The following is a 20,996-nucleotide window of genomic DNA, read 5'->3' as shown; positions in this document are numbered from 1 at the left end:
GAGCTTATTATTAGTATTATTTGCTTTTTTTTGCAGAGGTCAGTCTTCAATTGTTGAGGTTTTGAGAGGGAAGTTAGCCAAAGTTATTGAGCTTTCTGGAAGGAGGTCGCAACCAATCGCCCACCCGCCCACTGCTGCCAATCACCCACCCACTCACCACAACCCCACCGCCCCCCTCTGCATTCACTATCAGTGTATAAGACGACCCCCAATTTTTGCCTTTTTTAATAGCAAAAAACATCGTCTTACACATGGAAAAATACAGTAACTTATAGTAGTAACATCTGAAGTTTTTCAGCCATCGAGAATGACCACTCCCCACTTAAAACGAGGGGCGCCCTTTGCGGGGACACGTGCAGCCCTGGATCTGGAGTGGCCCCATCAGCATAGGCTTTGCCTTCCCTCAGGTGGGATACCTGGAGGTCCCCGCCTACCCCAGTGAGTTGTCCAATCCCACCTGGGGGAAGCGTTGCCAGGGAAACCAGGCCAGGTAGGGGGAGGGATTACCTGCCCACACAATAGAGGGTGGATCTTAATTGGTAATCCTCACTTGGCTCCAGAGCTTCTCCCACCCTACCCACCCTCAGTTAATGTCTTCTTTTGCAGGTTAACTTTTCTTCATAGGTTTTGCAGGTTAACCTGTCTCCACAGGTATGCGGGCGCTGCTACGATAAGGTTGCTGTTAAAGGGCCGGAAAGGAATTTCCCTGCATTGGCAGGTTCCGCCTTTCCCGTAGCAAAACGTCACAACTTTGGCGGTATCAGGCCTTGGGCGGAATCCTTTTGTCCATCTTCCTCTTTGCGGCGGCGATACCAGGGTTCCCCGTTAAAGGGGTTTTTGAAGGGAGGCTTTGGCCGTACGCCGAAAGGTCGTCATTGCTCTCCCCTGCGGCGGCGTAACGGGGGAGGCTATCTCTGCTTGAACATATGTTCTCCAGAGCCGGCCCATCCCCCACACACACACTGGATAACCCTGATGCTCCCTAGGTCCCCGGCTGGGGACTAGGGAGGGAGAACGCCCAATGCCTGAGCCAAGGTCTACCCACATTTGAAATTTAATAAAGTTGTGGCCAATTTAATCCCATAGCACGTTGTCTAGAGTCGTTATTCCACATGACGGGGGGGACCACTCGGGATCTGGGGACTCCGCCTGTCCACGCAAAACACTTGAGTTCCTACTGCAACTCCTAATATGAAAGCAGTTTGTAAGCCTAAAACTTATTCTAGCAGGAGTATTTTCGTATGGAACAGTGTATATCCTAATCAGAAATGGTTTTCCACTTTCAAACTCTGCTATCCACTAAAAAAGGAAGGAAATTTAAAGGCTGTGGCAGTTCAGCTGCAAATATATTTGGAATGTAATATCAGTACTGAGAAATTCCAGATGAGGTTCCAATGACCTTTGGAATAGACAACACAGTTGTCAGAATGATGGATGATAAACTGATGTTAGATCTAGGACCGCTGGTTGTTTTAGTCACTTTGGACTTGTATAGCAGCATTTGATACAATTGACTATAGGAGGCTGGTTAGGCAGCTGGTTGTTGCTTCTGCTGTGTCAAGAACTGCCAAACTGGTCATCTCAGTCATAAAAGTAAAGTCAAAAAACATCGTCTTACACATTCAGAAGGAGGCTGAGGTGCTGCTAGTAAGGCAATGTAGCAAGTAATGGGGTTGTCTTCTACATCCATGAGCCCTGCATGTTGAAGAGGTCCAAGCGTAGCTAGTGAATTTCGGTGCAATCTTTGCTTCAGAAATGTACAGGCTCACAATATGAATTCATATTTGTCATAGACTGACCTTAATACTGTTCTGTCTGGGAGGGTGAGGAACAGAAAACACTGGGAGGCATTCTCTAGCTACAGCTACCTGTAGCAGCTGTCAAAAATCATAGCTGCATTAGACTCAGACAGCCTTTAGCACATGTGCTGCTTGATTTAGAAGCTATGTTGTAAACCAAATTACCACTACTGTGTTTTTATAATGAAAATCCTCTGAATCTGTCAATAAGAGTTCCCATTAAAGGTTAGGCCACATAGCTTCTATGTTATTGTCTTTTATTAGTCTGATGTTAAGTGATCCAAATTGCTTTCCCTGCCCTACCTAGCAAAAAGAAAAGTACTGAAATGGGGAAGGACTGTGAAATTATATCCTCAATTAAGGAATGAATAAAGAAAAGCTATGGGTCTGTGCAATAATTGTTGGAGAGGCTGGGGGCGGGGAATCTCCTAGCAGAATTAGCACAATGGTGATTGTTACAAAGCACATTAAATTTAGGTCAGATTTTATAGCATCCACCCTTGAACAAATGTTGCCCATAAAAAAATTAGGTTAGAATAAATCACAGACACTTAGCTTTGCAAATAAGTGAAGATTTTACTCACAGAGTTTCAGAAGTTCCAGCAAACAAGTTTCCATCTGCTGGCTGTAAAATAAAGGAAAAGGTTCCAATTACTTAAAAAGAAAATAACTTTGTTTCCTTAAAAAAGAATAATGCAGTCTTTACATTAGCAAAGATGCAGATAGTAAAAATACATTTTTAGATAAATTTTCCATTCACCTGGTATTTCTTGCAGCTGGGAGCTATTGGAAATACTATAAAGAAGAGGTTTTATCCAACCCTTTCTCCATATATATACATTATGAAATAATTATAATGGCCATCAAGTACATGGATTCTAAGAGACGTTGGTGTGGTTCTGGTATTCAGATGCTGGACAGATTACTTTATGGAGGGAGGTGTCATGATCCAGAGTCCAGCAGTGACCAAGACACTGCAGTCACCCACTAAGCACAAAAGTGTATAGAAACACAGAAGTGTCAATCTGCAGCATCTCCCTGGCAAAGGCAAAACTCAGCAGTGCTGGCTTTTTGGCTCTCTGGCAGGATGCCAATTAGCAGCTACAGCAGTCTGCAGTCTCTCTCTCTCTCTCTCTCTCTCTCTCTCTCTCTCTCTCTCTCTCTCTCATGGTCTATATAGCAGTCTAGCTAGCATGACACTCCTTTCCAGCTCATTTCCAGCTAGCAAAACACCAGGCTATACTATGCTGGGTGTTTCCTTAGAAATCTCACTTCTCTTAAACAAAATTCCCTATTTCCACTGCTTTCTCTCACCCCGCAGTTCCAGCTCACTCATTAATGCCACTCATTAATGTGTGGTCTTTTTTGTTTTTAAAATAGTTTAACAATTAAACTTTCTCTAATAACTTTATTTTTAACTTAGCTTAAGAGAATTCCTAGCCACCACAGCAAAGACATGGTAGAGCAGGCAACCTCCTCCATCTTGCCCAGAATGCCTTGCTCTGAAGCCACCACCAGCAGAAGAGAAGGGGAAAGGAAAACCAAAGCATAGCTAAACCTCTGACCACATTAGCAGCAGCAAAGCAGTTGATGGGGGCTGACAAGGAAAGAGGTGAACAAGCAGGGTAGTAGCATTGGAATAGGAATAGGGAGTAAGGTACATTTTAGATATTCAGTTACACTGAGTTAAACAGGTTTTCCTGTGGATTCCTGTGTTCTATTTAGCAAAATCTAACAGCCTTTATTGTCATTTTTCTTGACCCGTTTACCACCTTTTTTGTAGTTCCCCCCTATCACTGGAAGACTCATGAGTTGCATTTCCCCCATACAGTGGTACCTCGGGTTAAGAAAATAATTCGTTCTGGAGGTCTGTTCTTAACCTGAAACTGTTCTTAACCTGAAGCACCACTTTAGCTAATGGGGCCTCCTGCTGCCGCTGCGCCGCCGCTGCACAATTTCTGTTCTTATCCTGAAGCAAGGTTCTTTTTTTTTTATAATAATTTTTATTAAGGTTTTCCAAATTAAAACAAATTAAAACAAATTAAATCCAATTTATAAACTTTTTGCCAATAACCAGGACTTCCCCTCCCTACCCCCTCTTGTGTTCCAAATCTTCCAAATAAGCAATTAAATTCAACAAGTTCTTATCCCCAAATTACACTCATCATCAGTAACCCAATTTATCCACATTCCCATCCCCTAAGATCGATCTATTCCCTTCCACGAGTTCCCCCCTTTCAAACATAGTACAGATGGAAATAAAATAAATATGAGTAGTGATTTTACAACCTTTGGATTCCAACTTTCCCTCCCCTCTTTCCCCTTTGCGTTTCACCTATCCCTCTACTTCTAATATCTTCCTGGAGTTCCCACATTACACTATGTCCCTCAGGTTCTTTGCCAGTCTTTAATTACGAGTGTCCAATCATAGAAGGAGTCTATCAAAAAAAGGGGCCCATTTCTTCTATCCAGGTTTTTATATCCAGGAGTAAAAACTCCAATTTTGTTTCCATAAGCTTGTCAAACCTGGATATCCCAAATGTTCCCTCTCCCAGTTCTGTCCAGTTCTTGTTGTTTCCTTGTTCTTGTCAATCATTCTCCTCCTTTTTGTTTCTCTGTTCTCCCACAGAAATGTTCTTTTTCCAAAAGTTTCTAGTGTCTCTGCAGAGGCTTGTTATTCAGGAGCAAAGCATTGCATCATGTTCCTTTCATTTTCCAACAAATAGTTCCATTGTTTCCTGTAGTGTATAGACCTCTGTAGACAAAATAATGTTCCATTCCTGCAGTTTCCCAGGAGATTAAAAGTTCCATTCAACTGTTCAAGTTTCCTGTCAAAAACACATGCAATATCCCTCAGCTCCTCTAGATGGATTACAGTAGCAAAGTTCCCTTCCAGAATCACATCCACCAGTCCAAGTAGCTTGTTAGCCCATATTTGAAACAGTTTATGTTCAATTTATAACAAATGTAACCGGCAAAGTCCTCATAACAAAGTCTCTATTTTAATCTTCCTTTTTGACAGCTCTTTGACAGCTGTCAAAACCTCCATTGCTTTTCTCCAGGCAGTTTCACGAATCGCTCCAGGGATTCCGGGGGGGGGGGGGTTGCTTTTTTTAAAACAATTCCACTTTTCTCCTCCAGCTCAATCTTATAATTTTCCCTCGCGAAGTTGCTAATTCGGCGAAATAAGGTTACACTCGATCTTAGTTGTCCAGTCCTTTGTTTTGGCTCTTCTACAATTTAGGGGTGGGCTGACTTCCTTTTTTCCGCCTCCCCCGTTCGCTCCAAATTTTAAAAATTTATCCCTTTTTTTTTAGTCCATATTCCAATTACTCACGGGTTCTTCTTTAGATCCAAATTTTCAATAGAAGAAGTCGGCGCTCTCCGCCGGATGGCATGCGGCTGCGCTCGGCAGGGATAGCAGAGAACTCAAAGCACCACGCTTCTCCCCGGCACCCGATCCGTAGCCTTTAAAAAGGCTCCTTCACGAGTCGGGAGAGCACTAACGGTGCCAGCCGAGTCTCCATGTCCACGGCCTCCTCTGGCCGTGGTTTTTAAGGGTCCCCGCATCGCCGGTGCGGTAGGACCCAGCCCCTGCCAAGCAGGCTCCCTCCGGAGCTCGGAGGGAGTCCGCCATTCGGCGATGGCGCCGACCCGGAAGTCCTGAAGCAAGGTTCTTAACCTGAGGTGCTATTTCTGGGTTAGCGGAGTCTGTAACCTTAGGCGTATGTAACCCAAGGTACCACTGTAATTTTCTTTTAGTCAGGTTTCTAATGATCACAACAAACACAAAAACGCAGCATTATGTAAACTAGGAATCATAGCAAATATGCAAATCCAGAATTAACATAAATTCCTACTAGACTTAAAGGGAATCATGCTGTCCTGTATTTTCAAGAAAATGTCACTTCTTTCTAGTTCCCCCTCCTTTCTTTTTCCTTGGACCCATTCAGACTAATAATTTTAAATGGAAGTTAAATACAACCTCAAAGATTTTCTAAGAAAACTTAAATTAGCAAATTGCTACTACGCTCATTTATGTTTGTGATGAACTGATGACTGTGTAAATTATTTGACAAGCACATATAATAAGCAAAGCTGCCAGAAACCCCCCAGTTAAATACAAACTGACAGCATCTCTCAAAAGCCTAGTTCAAATTAACCTTGGGCTCTTTCAAAGCACACACATGCCTTTGGTGCTCTGCCAAAGGATATATGTATATCCTTGTTTTGTTCCACAAAAATTTGCTATATTCAGAACAATTCTGGTCTTGATATTTTATCATCACTTGTTTAGTCTGCACTAAGTGAATCATTATTTGTCTATGCATCTATGATTAGCTAAAAAATAATAATCATTTTGGCTCCGCCAATAACTTTTCCCCTACAAAAAACCCACAAGTGTCACACTTACCTTGGCTGTTAGAATAGCACTGATTAGGCCAATTTAAGGAACATTTTTGCTATTGTTTACAGAATCTGGTTTGACTTTTCCTTTCTTCATACACTATCTAAAGAAAAAAAGAATTTTTCATGGCACCAATTCCAAAACCCCAATAAATTGCAAGGAACTGTTTGGTCACATTCTACTGAAGGCCCCAGAGGATGGCAACATCCATAATGGTTTTTTTTTATGTCTTGCCATTTTTTCCCCATTTTTATTTTTCCAAACTGCTGCCCAGTTTCAAAAGTGGGATTTGCCTAACTGCACCAGCTCTTCGTGAGGAAATACATGAGGCCCTTGCTTTGTTGTGGGTCTAATGCCTCAGTACACACTGTTCTTGACTCTTGGTGACCCTGTCCATAAGCCCCAGCCATCAAAAGTCAATATGACTGGAGCTGATGGGAGTTGTAGACTAAAACGTATTAGAAGCTATAGCTCCACACTACATTAAGAAGCTTCAGGGAGACTCCTGGGGACATTTAGAGACTGACTGAAAAGGGGCTATCTCAGGGCTTTTTCTCAGCCAGAACTCACCGGGACTCAGTTCCAGCACCTCTCAGATGGGTGCCATTGCCATTATAAGGGAATGAGGGAGGTGTTCATGATGAGTTTGGGCACCTCTTTTTCTATAAAAATAGCATTGGGCAACCTCATGGAAATAATTAGCCCCTTGTCTGGTTACAACAGTTCTTTACAGAGGGAGAGGGGGCTGAGCAGAGGGGTACAGTCTGTTAGCTGGGAAAACCTTCCCCGCAGATGACACAAGACCAAGGGTGTCTGGGAGGTAGCCATCATAATTACATTTATATACCCTTCATGGATCACTGCTTTGTCGTTGCGAAGGGGCTTGAATAACTCAGAGAAGCTATGAGCTATGCTGTGCAGCACCACCCAAGATGGATATGTCATAGTGGAGAGTGATCCACCTGGAGCAGGAACTGGCAAGCCACTCCAGTATCCCTGCCAAGAAAACTCCATGGACAAAGACAACAAGCATATAAAAGTTACGACGCTGGAAGATGAGCCCCACAGGTCGGAAGGTGTCCAACATGCTACTGAGGAAGAGCAGAGGACAAGTACAAGTAGATTCAGAGCTGATGAAGTGGCTGGGCCAAAGCCGAAAGGTCGCTCAGTTGCGGATATGCCTGGAAGCGAAAGAAAAGTCCAATGCTGTAAAGAAAAATATTGCATAGGAGCCTGGAATGTAAGAACCATGAACCTTGGTAAGCTGGATGTGGTCAAAAATGAGATGGCAAGAATATTGACATTCAGGGCATCAGTGAACTAAAATGGACGGGAATGGGGGAATTCAGTTTGGATGACCATCATATCTACTACTGTGGGCAAGAATCCCGTAAAAGAAATGGAGTAGCCCTCATAGTCAACAAAAGAGTGGCGAAAGCTGTACTAGGATGCAATCTCAAAAATGACAGAATGATCTTGATATGAATCCAAGGCAGGCCTTTTAACATCACAGTAATCCAAGTTTATGCGCCAACTACCGGTGCTGAAGAAACTGAAATTGACCAGTTCTATGAAGACTTACAACACCTTCTAGAAATGACACCAAAGAAGGATGTTCTTCTCATTATAGGGGATTGGAATGCTAAGGTAGGGAGTCAAGAAATAAAAGGAACAACTGGCAAGTTTGGCCTTGGAGTTCAAAACTAAGCAGGGCAAAGGCTAATAGAGTTCTGTCTGCAACACCAAAATTTGACGCGCACACACCACACCTCTCTCGCTCCATTCTAAAGAATAGTTGCAGCGTCCCCTGTGGTGCCCCCAAGATTGTGGGGGTGGGACTTCTTGGCAAGTCCACACAAGCTTCATATTAACTCACTGTTTATTAGTGTAAACATGTTCCTTACTTTAATTCTATAAAATCTGCAGGTTGACAATTACATTTTAAAGCAAAATTAAATGTACCAAAACCCCTGAGAGGACTCGGATGTTTAAAATGATACTAGGACTATGAAAGTATTTTGGATGTTGTTATATCTCTGGACAGCATCTTAAAAAAGCAGAGACATTACCTTGCTGACAAAGGTTCGTATAGTTAAAGCTATGGTTTTCGCAGTAGTGATATATGGAAGTGAGAGCTGGACCATAAAGAAGGCTGATCGCCGAAGAATCAATGCTTTTGAATTATGGTGCTGGAGGAGACTCATGGACTACAAGGAAATAAGCTCTGAGTGCTCACTGGAATGACAGATCCTGAAGCTGAGGCTTCAATACTTTGGCCACCTCATGAGAAGAGAAGACTCCCTGGAAAAGACCCTGATGCTGGGAAAGATTGAGGGCACAAGGAGAAGGGGACAACACAGGAAGAGATGGTTGGACGGTGTTCTCAAAGCTACCAGCATGAATTTGACCAAACTGCAGGAGGCAGTGGAAGACAGGAGTGCCTGCCGTGCTCTGGTCCATGGGGTCATGAAGAGTCGGACACAACTAAACAACAACAATCATATTTTCTCCAAAGAGCTCAAGGTGACATACACACTTCTGCCTCCCATATTTTATCCTCACAACAACCCTATGAGGTGAGGCTGAGAGATAGCAACTAGCCACAGATTTGAATCCTGATCCACCATATGCTAATTGAGCACTTTAACCACTGCACCACATTGGCTGTAGTCTATAAACTTGATGGTGCAGCTATCCTGCCTCTGCTGAAATCCTGTAATTTGAATAATTTAATATTGAGGGAGAGAATAAAACATTAGGTTTATCAACGGAGGAGAAACAGTCACATAGAACCACCTTTGCTCAATCCACCTAAAATGGGGGGTGGGGGGATATTGTGCTGCTAGCATTTTACATGCAGTTATTTCTGGTAGAAGGGTGATCAGAACCACTTTTCAGGTTCTATATGAAAAATTAATGGTCCCAGTAATATACCCTAAATGTTAAATGATCTATTTTCCTCCTAATAAAAATTCAGATTGCTTGGCATTGCAATTTAAAGCTAGGTTTCATGTGTTTCCTTCTTACATATACATTCTGGTTATATTCTCCTCCCTACAAAATCAGACCCCAAAATGCATGTGCACATACACTTTTCCATTTTCCCTCAGCATAGCTGTCAACTTTTCCCTTTTCTTGCGAGGAATCCTATTTGGAATAAGGGAATTTCCCTTTTAAAAAGGGAAACGTTGACAGCTATGCTCCTCTGGCCCTTTAGTAACAAAACAGAACAAGATATATCTCTCACTGTAACCTTATTCCTTTGTGAGTCTTCAACACCCTTACACCTACTAGAAGTCACCACCACAACAGAGAGCAGCAGAGGTGAGTTGCTGAAAGTAAAGATTTCTCTTCCAGTCAACTGCTCCCTGGTAATTATTAATGCAATCCTCAAAAGTTCGAAAAGGTGAGAAGCAAAAAAAAAAAAAAAAAAAAAAAGTTGAGTATATCATTAGGAGAAAAATCAGATCAGTTAAGGAGATTGTGAGTATCAGCAAAGTAGTAGAAACTGAAGCCCCCACTGATCTGCTATCTGCTGCAAGCTTTTTCTTGAGGGCTATCTGGATATATACTGGTGAAACAGAAATGAATAAACAAACCACACATTAGATGCAAATGTGTGTAATGAATTTTATAGCTACTTTGGAGCAGGTGATTTGGATAAATGAGAGGTGTGGAAATGCTTAACACTTTGTCCTCCCAGCACCTCTCTGCTCCAAACTATATGCATCCTTCCTCTCACTTTGTTCCATATGCAAGAGCTAACTGTATTCAAGCACATTATTGGGCCACACGTGTGGCCCTATGTTATGGATGAGTCTGTTGAAAAACACTTATTATATTAAGAATTTGGGGCAGGGGCAGGGGCAGTGGGAGTTAGCTCTATACCTTAGTTAGAAAATGGTTTTAGAAAAAGCATGTGGTGGTTTTAATTTGACCCTCTTGAAATATTATCCTTAAACAAAATAATGCCATAACTTGTGGATTGTGTATATCAGATAATAATAATAATAATAATAATAATAATAATAATAATAATAATTTTTTAGCATAGCATAATGCATGGAATAGGAGCTGCATTTGTACCTTCAGAATGGCTGCTCCCTCTCTCTTATTAAATATTGCAGCATTTTCTTCTTAAAGCAAATAAGGAGAGGGCATGCTTCCTACTCTACGCAACTGTACACTAATAGATTATTATTCAGCTACAGCACAATCCTGTAGATGTCTACCTGGGAGTAAATTTCATTGAGTTCAATGAGGGTTGCTCCCAGGTAAGTGGGCATATAAAATAGGATTGCAACCTATGAGTTAGAGTGGCAACTAATGAGATCAAATGGACTTTGCAAAAGGCAGTATAATTGTTGCCAGGCTTTACGAGAGTGTGTTAATTGATAATAATGAACTACCTCAGCCAAAGTGAGTCAGCAGCACAAATGGATGATCCATAGTTCATTTCCTTCAGGGTGGTTGTTTTCTTTAAAAAAAAATGAAATGGGCTAGTCAAAGTGATTTATTTGTCTAACTTGAGGTTGTTGAAAAGGCTAATTCCAATTTATGGACTACACCTATTTTGATCAAACTATGCCTTCAGGCCGGCGCATAGGTATTATGTTGCACAATTCCTTCCACCTCCTGCACAAAATTATAAATTGTACTACATTCTAAGCAACAGCAATTATCTTTCTTTATGGGTGAACCATATAGCAAGCACATTCACATCTTAATATTTAATCTAATCCATTTCATAGCCACCTATTCCCACCTGTCAACTCAATAGTTCTTGCTGGTCTGCTCTAACAGACATCTTCATATATCATATTTTTCAACAATTCACAGATAGATAGATAGATATAGATAGATAGATTATAGATAAACGACTTGTAACACCTCAGTTCCCGAACTATGAATCACTGTCCAAGCCTCTCCACAACACGACATCGCTGAAGGCTCTACACAACATTTTGGATACTGTGTTTTTATTCTGCAGCCCTGTGTTTCACCCCTTTAAAAGCTAGAAGGAGATTTACTCATTTGGGTAAAGATAAAATAGAAAAACACATCTGTCCGTTGTTCAAAATATACCTCAACAACTGTGCCCTCAGCTGCACTAGACATTTGAAGTAGTATCATACCACTTTAACAGCCATGGCTTCCCCTCAAGAATCCTGTAGTTTGTTATGAGTGCTGAGAGTCGCTGTGACAAAATAAATAAATAAATAAATTAGGTGTCTCCTAACCAGAAAAAAGGTGCCAGAATTCACCATGAACACCTCCCTCGTTCTCTTAGAACCATGGCAATGGTGCCCACCTGAGAGCTGCTAGAATTGAGTTCCAGAGAGTTCCGACTGAAAAAAGCCCTGCTCCCAATTCTTCTTAACAAACTACATTCCCCATGATTCTTTGGGCATGAGCCATGACTGATATAATACTGCTTTAAATATATAGTGCAGATGGAACCTGTCTCTGTGTAAAATGGGAGGTTCTGCCCTGCACAGGGCATCATAGTTCATCAGTGAACATTAAAGATGGTGTGTCTGCTCCTCACTGCCAAGATTTAACTTCTAGACCAGCCTTCTTCAACCTGATGCCCTCCTTATGTTTTGGGCTACAATTCTAATCGACCACAGCTAGCCTGGGCTGAAGGGCACCAGATTCAGGAATTAAGGTTTAGAAATCCATAGGAACAGGTGAGGGAGTTGGAACACAAACCCTGAAGACTGACAACTCTAGTAGGAACCCATGCTAAAGAAATGGCAAAAACTAGTGTGATAATTTACTGTGCACAGGTACTGGGAAGCAGAGACTGTTCCTGACAAACAGGGCTAACTGACATCCATCATTTTAAATCATCAACTTGGCACACAGGAGAACCTTTGTGTGTGTGTGTGTGTGTGTGTGTGTGTGTGTGTGTGTGTGTAGAAACCAGCCAGACATATTCTAATCCAAGCTACAATGCTGCACCTAATGAAGCTCAAGCATTTTTATGGCCCTCATTCTGGTAGCCAAGATCCTACTTTCAGCCATAGAACCTTCCAGAGGGAAAATAATTTATCCCTCCAAATCTCTAGCTCAAATCCTGGCTCACTTTGAAGTGAGCATTGGGGAGTGTTTCTTTTTTCATGTATTTTCCTTCTTTAAAGTAAAACAGCTGCAATATGTGGATTTGTATTTTTGGCTGATAAAATTCAAGTGGAGTGGGGAATGTGAGAAGAAAACCAGCTGCTTTGCTCCTAACTCATTCACAAGCTTTGCCCCATTGTGCTTGTTGTCATGGTGGCTCCACAACAAATTAGGTACAGGGGATTCCTTATATGGGCCCAACATAGGTTTGAAACGCATACCTTCTTCCAACGTCTAGTTTTCACTGTCACATTGTTTCTCAAACACTGGGCCTTGAGCCACTTTCAAGTGGGCCTCAGTGCCACTGCCTGCCCCGGTGCCTTCTTACTTCCCCACCTCACCTCACCCCCAAAGCTGTGCCCTAGTTTCTTGATTGGACTGATGCCAGTGCCAGCAACCCCATGGATGCTGAGTACAGGTAGCCAGGAGGCAAAACAGCTCAGATGAAGGAGTAGTAAGGTCTCCCTCCTCTGAGAGGGAAATGGCCAGAGCAGATGTTGAAGGAAATCAGAACCTGAGAGAAAAGGTTCATTATTTATTTCTTTACTGAAATAAATGCTGAAATACTGCAGATGAGAGAGGAAATTTGATACAGTACAGTGATACAGAGGAAATTTGATACAGTAGGGATGAGAAAAACGAAACAAAATTGGCATTTGGCAGTGTGGGGATAAGGTAAAAGTTCAGTATGAAAGGAGAATGGGAACAAGAAACTAGGAACCAAAAATATATAAATATAGATAGATATAGATAGATGATAGATAGATGATAGATAGATAGATAGATAGATAGATAGATAGATAGATATAGATAAGAAAAATATATAAGAAATATATGTAAGAACACACATATGAGAAAATGTTTTAGAGTGTGAAACAGTCAATTCTGCCTACAATGGGGAAGGTGAGTCACAATACCTCCACAGCAAATGTCTGTACTTAATTTGAGGAAAGCTCAGCTGTGGAACCCCTCACCATGAGGAAAACACTGTGGCAGAGAATTTAGCTATTTCCAAAGATGGATTGGTTACATGGTGTCAGTATTTGCCAACTGTTTATGCCAAACCAAGCCTCCATCTGCGACTATTTTGTGACTGGTTCTGCATGCACACCACCATTATGTACTGGTAGATTGCAGTAGTTTTTTGTGGGCCTTTTCTGCCATTGCTCCTCATTTAGGGAATGCTTTCCCCAGGGAGTCTTGCATGGCGCCATCATTAGATAACTTTAGGCACCAAGCAAAAACTTTCATCTGCATCAAGGCCTTTGGCCTTTAACTATTTGTGCATTTTAGAAGTGGGTGGGATGTTTTTCATATATTTCTTTTTCCTCCTAGTTTTAATGTATCTATGGCAGAAGAGCTGTTTGTCTGTTTTTGGTTGTAATTTGCAATATAAAGTGAATTACAAATTTATAAAATAGTAATTATTATTATTTCACCTTTCTCAAGTGGGCCAGGGGGCAGAAAGTCGGAGAACCCCTGCATTTACAGAAATAAATACATTGTGCCAAAACAACCAGCATGCATTAACCTACTGGTAATAGAGAACTGTATGATGATTCAATATCTGTTATAATGTCTTCATCTGTGGATTAAACACTGAACTACAAAACCAGAGCTGCCCAAAAACATTTCACCATGCCCTCCTGGCCTTTGACAGCTGTTCCAGGCATGAGCCGATAAAAATACTTGTGCACGTGTTACATATATAAAAGGTTTGCCTACTGAATTCAAAGAGATGAAGCTTATTGAAGTCTCAACAGCAGATCACGCTGGATTTTTTAAAAAATCTGTTGGCAACCTTACTGAAACTCTATAAAGGATGTCAAAGTATCTCTGACACAATATGAACTTATTCCCTATTCTGAGATCCATGCATAATCGTGGTTGTTTCCATGAAAACGTGCATGCAATCTGAACCCACAAAGCAGTTCAAATGGGTCTGAACTCTCTTGTGAAATGAATGGGGAAGCCCTCATAGGCAGGAGACCTCCATAGAGTTCCTAGGGTCATAAAAATTCTATCCCCATTGAGAAGGGGTAGCCAATGTGGTGTTCTCCAGGTGTTGTTGGATTACGTCATCCCTGACACTTGGGCCATGCTAACTGAGGCTGATGGGAATTGGAGCCAAATAACATTTGTAGAGCACCATGTTGGCTACCCCTGCCATAGAGATGAGCACAGGACAGGGTCTTTCTTGAGAATATAGACTCACTGTAGCGTAAGGAGAAAGAAATACTAAAAGAATCGAAATTGAAAAGTGTGTTGGCTGTTAACCTTATTGAGAGTAATGTCATTATGCATGAATTCAACAGTAATGCAATCATGGACCATGGAAAGACATGATTCAATTACAAGGACTCATCTCAGACAAACATCTGGAAGTAGTTTGGTCATTTTCACACCTTTTAGTGGCTCGGCTCATCCTTTCCATCCAGGTCCAAAATGATACCAAATTCTTTAGGCAAATAATTCCCCACCCCCCCAAAAAAGATTAAATAGAGCAGGCAAGTATAGGTGGCTTGCTATTCTAATCCACAAGTTAGTTGTATAAAAACGGATAATTAGTACAGATAATTCATAGCTAAAGAGCTGGTTCTGCTGTGGGTCCAGAAGCCTAAACTGAACGCACATTTGTACTGAACATATTGTCCACTTGCTCACACTAATGGTTATGGAAGTCTGTCATTGCACCGGTCTATCTTCCAGCAATTATTCAGGTAGGATGCTGCCTTTACATCCTGCATGACAGATCCTTCACTGAACAATTGGGGGGGGGGCGGGTTGAGATCAAAGTAAAATTGCAGAACAGAATACACATTTTAACATACGTGGACCATAGAACAGAGGCAGGAGTAACAAAAGGTTTCCAGAAAGCAAACCGTGCTTTCTGATGTGCAGAAGGATAAAGAGGTGGCTATTTTATTTAAAAACTGAAATGAGTATGTCACAACTTTTGAGAAATAAGTAGTAAAAGGTAAAGGTAAAGGTACCCCTGCCCGTACGGGCCAGTCTTGACAGACTCTGGGGTTGTGCGCCCATCTCACTTAAGAGGCCAGGGGCCAGCGCTGTCCGGAGACACTTCCGGGTCACGTGGCCAGCGTGACAAAGCTGCATCTGGCGAGCCAGAGCCGCACACGGAAACGCCGTTTACCTTCCCGCTGGTAAGCGGTCCCTATTTATCTACTTGCACCCGGAGGTGCTTTCGAACTGATAGGTTGGCAGGCGCTGGGACCGAGCAGCGGGAGCGCACCCCGCCGCAGGGATTCGAACCGCCGACCTTTCGATCGGCAAGTCCTAGGTGCTGAGGCTTTAACCCACAGCGCCACCTGTGTCCCACGAAATAAGTAGTAGTCCAACATTAATAAGCTTAAGGATTAATTCTCCCAACAAAGATGGACATAATTCAATAAGGGCCTGTTGTTAGATTTGGTCTAGTATCACTGAATGCAGTGCCTAATGAGGTTTGGTGGGGGGTGGGGGATGGAAAGTAGCCTGATTTTGAAGGAAGAATTGTGTCACATTAAAGTAACTATGTCATGCTGAGGTTTTAAACAACTGGAGAGCATAAATCCCACTGTGTGATTTTTATTTTTTTTGCCTTCTGTGCTAGCCTTAACAAAACTTCCCGGCATATTCCTCACCCCCCCCCTTTCCCAAGCAGTTTAATTTTTCAATTTGAAGAGCTATTGGTATAAAGTACGCCTCATTAGCTTGTGGGAGGTAGCCGGTCTTCATTAATTCAGTTCTTCTCACTTCATTTGCTTTGCACACAGTCATAATTAGCTTCAAAATAACTTGGGTAACTTCGATAGATTTACTGCTACAATTTTACTCTGCGGTCCCGCTTTGCCTCCTGTTGTTCCAATGTTTTCCATAAAAAAGTGAAGGTGGGGGATTAAAAAGGCAAAGATAGCTGTAGAGAGTCATTTAGTGCTGTGCTCTTGAAAAGGGTAACGTTCTGCCTTTATCCTTCAAGAGCTCCACAAATGTGATCAAGTATAATACTTTGTGTTTGATCCACCTTGTGGCACAGAGATAAATGTTCTTCACACTTACAGAACCACAATCTATGTTCTCTTTCGCTTGCATGTGATAATAGGAGCCTCTTCTCAACTCCCCCCAGCCGCCCTGCTTCCCAAAAGGCATGGCGTCAGACTGGCATGTGGGATATCGTGCATCAGGGCTGCCTAGATTCCTTCCTCTCTCACCTCCGCTGTTTCATTTCCCCCAGTGAGAGACGACACACCAGAAGTCATTTATGGTGCTGATATCACACAAATAATCTCTAATGGGCTTAGACAGTAACATAGGAAGCTGCTTTATATTGAGTCAGGCCATTTGTCTGACTCACTGTAAGGCAGATACATAGGGGTTATCATATTTTATCTTCACAACAAAGCTGTGAGCTGGCTGTGTAACTGCCCTCTCATCCACCCCAATCCCTGAGTGGTCTTCATTACGAATGGGGCTTCAAACACAGTTTTCCTGGTCCAAATCATATACACTAACCTTTGCACCGTATTGCTGCTCATTGCCATTCAACTTCACCACGTAATCTAAAAACAAGCCCAAACCTCAGACAAAGCTTTGGCATGTTCTTTTGGAACCAAGGCTGCATATTTCTGCAAACAGTAGCAGTAGATTGGCTAATTAATTCTTCTGAAGAAGTGTGCATGCACACAAAAGCTCATACCTAGAACAAACTTAGTTGGTCTCTAAGGTGCTACTAGACTATTTATTATTATTATTATTATTATTATTATTATTATTATTATTATTATTATTATTTTAACTTTTTTAATTATTTCGACTCCGTCAGACCAACACGGCTACCCACCTGAAAGTAGGCTGGCTGTGAGGGAATAACAGTATATTATATAAGATTTTATGTAATGCGGCAACATGTTCTGAAGGGCAGGCATGCTCAGAAGAAACGCTGTCAACATGCCCAAGATAAATATTATTATTATTATTATTGTTGTTGTTGTTGTTGTTGTTGTTATACCACCACACCCATCTGGCTAGGCTTCCCCAGCCACTCTGTGCACCTTACAGAATATATAAAACATAATAATAAACTCATGCTTCAAACCGCTGTTTTCATGATCATGTGCATTTAAAAAAGACAGCTAATTAGTTTCCCTCCTTGGTAAATACATTCTTCTGTAGCTAGAACCCTAATGTGTGTTGTGGGGTTTTTTTTTTTGCTGGAAATGTTGTTGGAAAACGCTGTATTTGTCAGGAATACATGGTGTTGTTCAGATGTTGTCTGAGTCCAGTGCCGAACAGCATAACCAATTGTCAGGGATGGTAGAAGTTGTAATATGATAAGGGCACTGTGTTGGCTGCCCCTGCTATAATATATCCCAAGAGATGACCTATTGCTAGTATTACAAAAAGTTATTTCCAGAAAATAATCCCTACAATAATTGTATGATTTCACACTTTGGCCAAATAATCCGTGGCTACTGTATCTCCAACAGAGCAAACTATCTTTACCCACCGGCATGCCCCTTCTTCACAGTCATTATAAAGTAACTGGATAAGTAATAGAATACTCTTGAGACAATTTCAACAAGTGGAATAGAAGAAGGGAAGGATGGAACCACAGGCAAAGTCTGAAGAGGAGGAGTCCACGTCCATCATCACCTTGTAATTGGAAAGCATTGATTTCTTTTTGACTGTTCGCAGATAAGCCGGGAGCACAGCTACTAGTATATGACTTCCAGGTCCTAGACAATTCAGTGTGTTTTGTGCAAAAATAAGGCATTCAGATATGCCAACAGCTTGGGAAAGGGATAGTGACAATAAAGGAGAAATTATCTGCTTAGAATTTACAAGCACATGGGTAAGAATCATAAATTTGTAGAGTTGGAAGAGACTCAAAGGGTCATCTAGTCCAAACCCTTGCAGTGTAGGATGACACTGTTGAGATACTAGGCAATATTCAACTAAGTTTTACTCAGCGTAAGTCCATTAGTCATGTCCACAAATGGGTCTACTCTGAGTAACGCTGAACTGAACACCAACCACTATGCTGAGACAACGGAATAACTTGTGAATCACTTTACCGGTAGTTCCAACTGCCTAACTCCTTACTTCAATCAGGAAAGCTCTGATTTCAGCGGCTCATTATCCTGCTACAATAAGCTGACTTTAAAGGAACAGCTGAACAACATTCTCCCATTTATGACCTCTGCTGCCTGTCTGCCAAGCGCAGATCCAACAACCAACCTGAAATAATATAAATTTCTTTCAAATAAATTGTGCTTTACATGTGCATGCACATCCACACACATCCAGACATTTCATTTTTCCTAGAAATAATACAGCTGCACAAATCTGGATAAAGCATCTCACTGTGACAGATGGAGCTGAGCAGAACAATTCACAATGAATATTTCCCCCCCACAAATACATTTTCTACTGCTGGTTTGCTCACAAGCTGATCTTAGCAATCTTTTGCTGTGTCCCCACAAGCCATTTTACTTTCTCTGATGTCCATGAAACCAAGCTCCCTTAAATCCTAGCTTACATAGTTTGTCTGCATGGTACACCTAATCAAGAATGGATACTTGACGCATCAGATTAAAATGGGCAAAGGGACATCTGACTGCAGCTTCCAGGTGAAAAGCTGAGTTCAGAAGCATCCCCAAACTGTGAACCTATTTCTTCAAGGATCCCTGTTCCAGAGTCCATCTGTTTCTAGGCAAGAAGCACCTCTATCTTGTCTGGATTAGGTTTCAATTTATTAGTTCTCATCTAGCCCACTACCACGTTCAGGCACCAATTCAGAACACCAACAGCTAGTAGATGAAAACAGCACATCACAATCCTTGGACAATCTTTCTCAGTTTTTCCCCGTAGATTTTAAATAACATGGGACACAAGACTGAACCCAGAGAAATATCATAAGCAATGGACCTGGGGAAGAACGAAAATCCCCCCAACTTCAGCTTCTGAAACCAACTCCCAAGAAGGACTGGAAGCATCTTAATATGGTACTCTACTAATCCCATTCCTACCAGATAGTCCAGGATGATACCATGGTTGATGGTAATGAATTCTGCTAAGAGGTCCAGAAAAACCAACGGAAATGTACTCCCACTATCAAGCTTCTGGTATAGAGATTCTCACAGCAACTGAAGCGGTCAGTGACTTAAACTGGATAAATGAGCCAATATCAAGGGTAAGGAACCACCAGGCCATCTAGTTGGTCCATATGGCTGTTTTTGGTCAGCCATGCCCACCTATCACTTACCTGACATGTGATGTTAGGTGTGGGACAGCTAAAGCCTGTTTCAGACAGCCACAGCCAGGGCCGTCTTTAGCAGATGCGGTGCCGGGGTGCAAATATCCGCCCAGCGCCCCCAAATTACCACGGATAATGTTGGGGTGGCCATAGCTGCACAATGCCAACCATCCGGGAGGGTGCAACTCTCCCCCATGTCGCTGCAGTAGAGTGATCCCCACAGAGGCCTGGGAGTAAAGTTGCACTCCTCCCAAGCCTCTGTGGGAGGAGAGTGGTCGCCACAGAGGCTTGGGAGGGAAGCTGTGTGCCAGCTAGTCATATAGTTGGCGGGGTGCAGCTTCCATCCTAAGCCTCTGCGGGGATCACTCTCCTCCCAAGGAGGCTTGGGAGGAATGCTGCACGACCACCAGCCTTATGGTTGGCGGGGCACAGCTGGCAGGTGTGCAGGGAAAGGGGAGGCCTCCAGCAAAGCTGCGCAGCTCCCCCACTTGCTGGGGTGCCCCTGAGAGGCTGGCACCCTAGCGTGATGAACCTCTAAGCCCTATGGGAAAGACGGCTCTGGCCACAGCTTCCAAAGAATAATCAGGAGTGCACAGTTTAGAGTGTACTTACAACTGTTCCTTTGCAATAATGCATGCATTCAGAGCTGTTTACAGTACTCCCAAGGTTCAATCCTACCAGGTGGTGCAGAAGAATACCATGGTTAATGGCATCACCAGCTGCCAATATGTTCAGAACTAATAGGATTGCACATTGCACTGATCTGCTCCAGTTCCTGGCATAGAGCATTGACCAAGGTGACCAAAGCAAACTAAGTCACATGCCCTGGCCAGAAACCTAAATGAAATGGGTTCCAATAATCAGTATCATCCAGATGTGTTGGGAGATCTGAGGTCACCACTTTTCAATCACCGTGCCCCAAAATTGTACATTTGAGACTGCCCCTGTTCCATAACTGAGTCCTAACTTCTGCTCTGGATTTGGGCCATAGCATCTAGTAATTGTTCAAGGGTAGCAAATAAATAAAAGGGACGCAGGTGGCGCTGTGGGTTAAAGCCTCAGCGCCTAGGACTTGCCGATCGAAAGGTCGGCGGTTCGAATCCCTGCGGCGGGGTGCGCTCCCGCTGCTCGGTCCCAGCGCCTGCCAACCTAGCAGTTCGAAAGCACCTCCGGGTGCAAGTAGATAAATAGGGACCGCTTACCAGCGGGAAGGTAAACGGCGTTTCCGTGTGCGGCTCTGGCTCGCCAGAGCAGCGATGTCACGCTGGCCACGTGACCCGGAAGTGTCTCCGGACAGCGCTGGCCCCTGGCCTCTTGAGTGAGATGGGCGCACAACCCCAGAGTCTGTCAAGACTGGCCCGTACGGGCAGGGGTACCTTTACCTTTACCTTAGCAAATAAATAGTGCACCT

At 42.7% G+C, this 20,996-nt stretch overlaps 1 long non-coding RNA gene across 2 annotated transcripts in view; it reads right to left on the bottom strand.

Annotated features, from left to right (window-relative positions):
* LOC310840713 overlaps window positions 1-20,996 on the bottom strand; it is a 249,855-nt gene that overhangs the window by 154,201 nt on the left and 74,658 nt on the right. For both annotated transcript variants that reach the window (XR_014562030.1, XR_014562031.1), the window contains exons 7-8: window positions 6,214-6,306; window positions 2,384-2,424 (exon numbers count right to left, since the gene is read on the bottom strand). This is a non-coding gene — a long non-coding RNA (uncharacterized lncRNA). The remainder of the gene's footprint in view (window positions 1-2,383; window positions 2,425-6,213; window positions 6,307-20,996) is intronic.

This window comes from Podarcis gaigeae (assembly GCF_964106915.1).
Source record: "Podarcis gaigeae genome assembly, chromosome: 3".
Taxonomy (NCBI): Eukaryota; Metazoa; Chordata; class Lepidosauria; order Squamata; family Lacertidae; genus Podarcis; species Podarcis gaigeae.
This window is presented reverse-complemented; position numbering and strand designations above follow the sequence as displayed.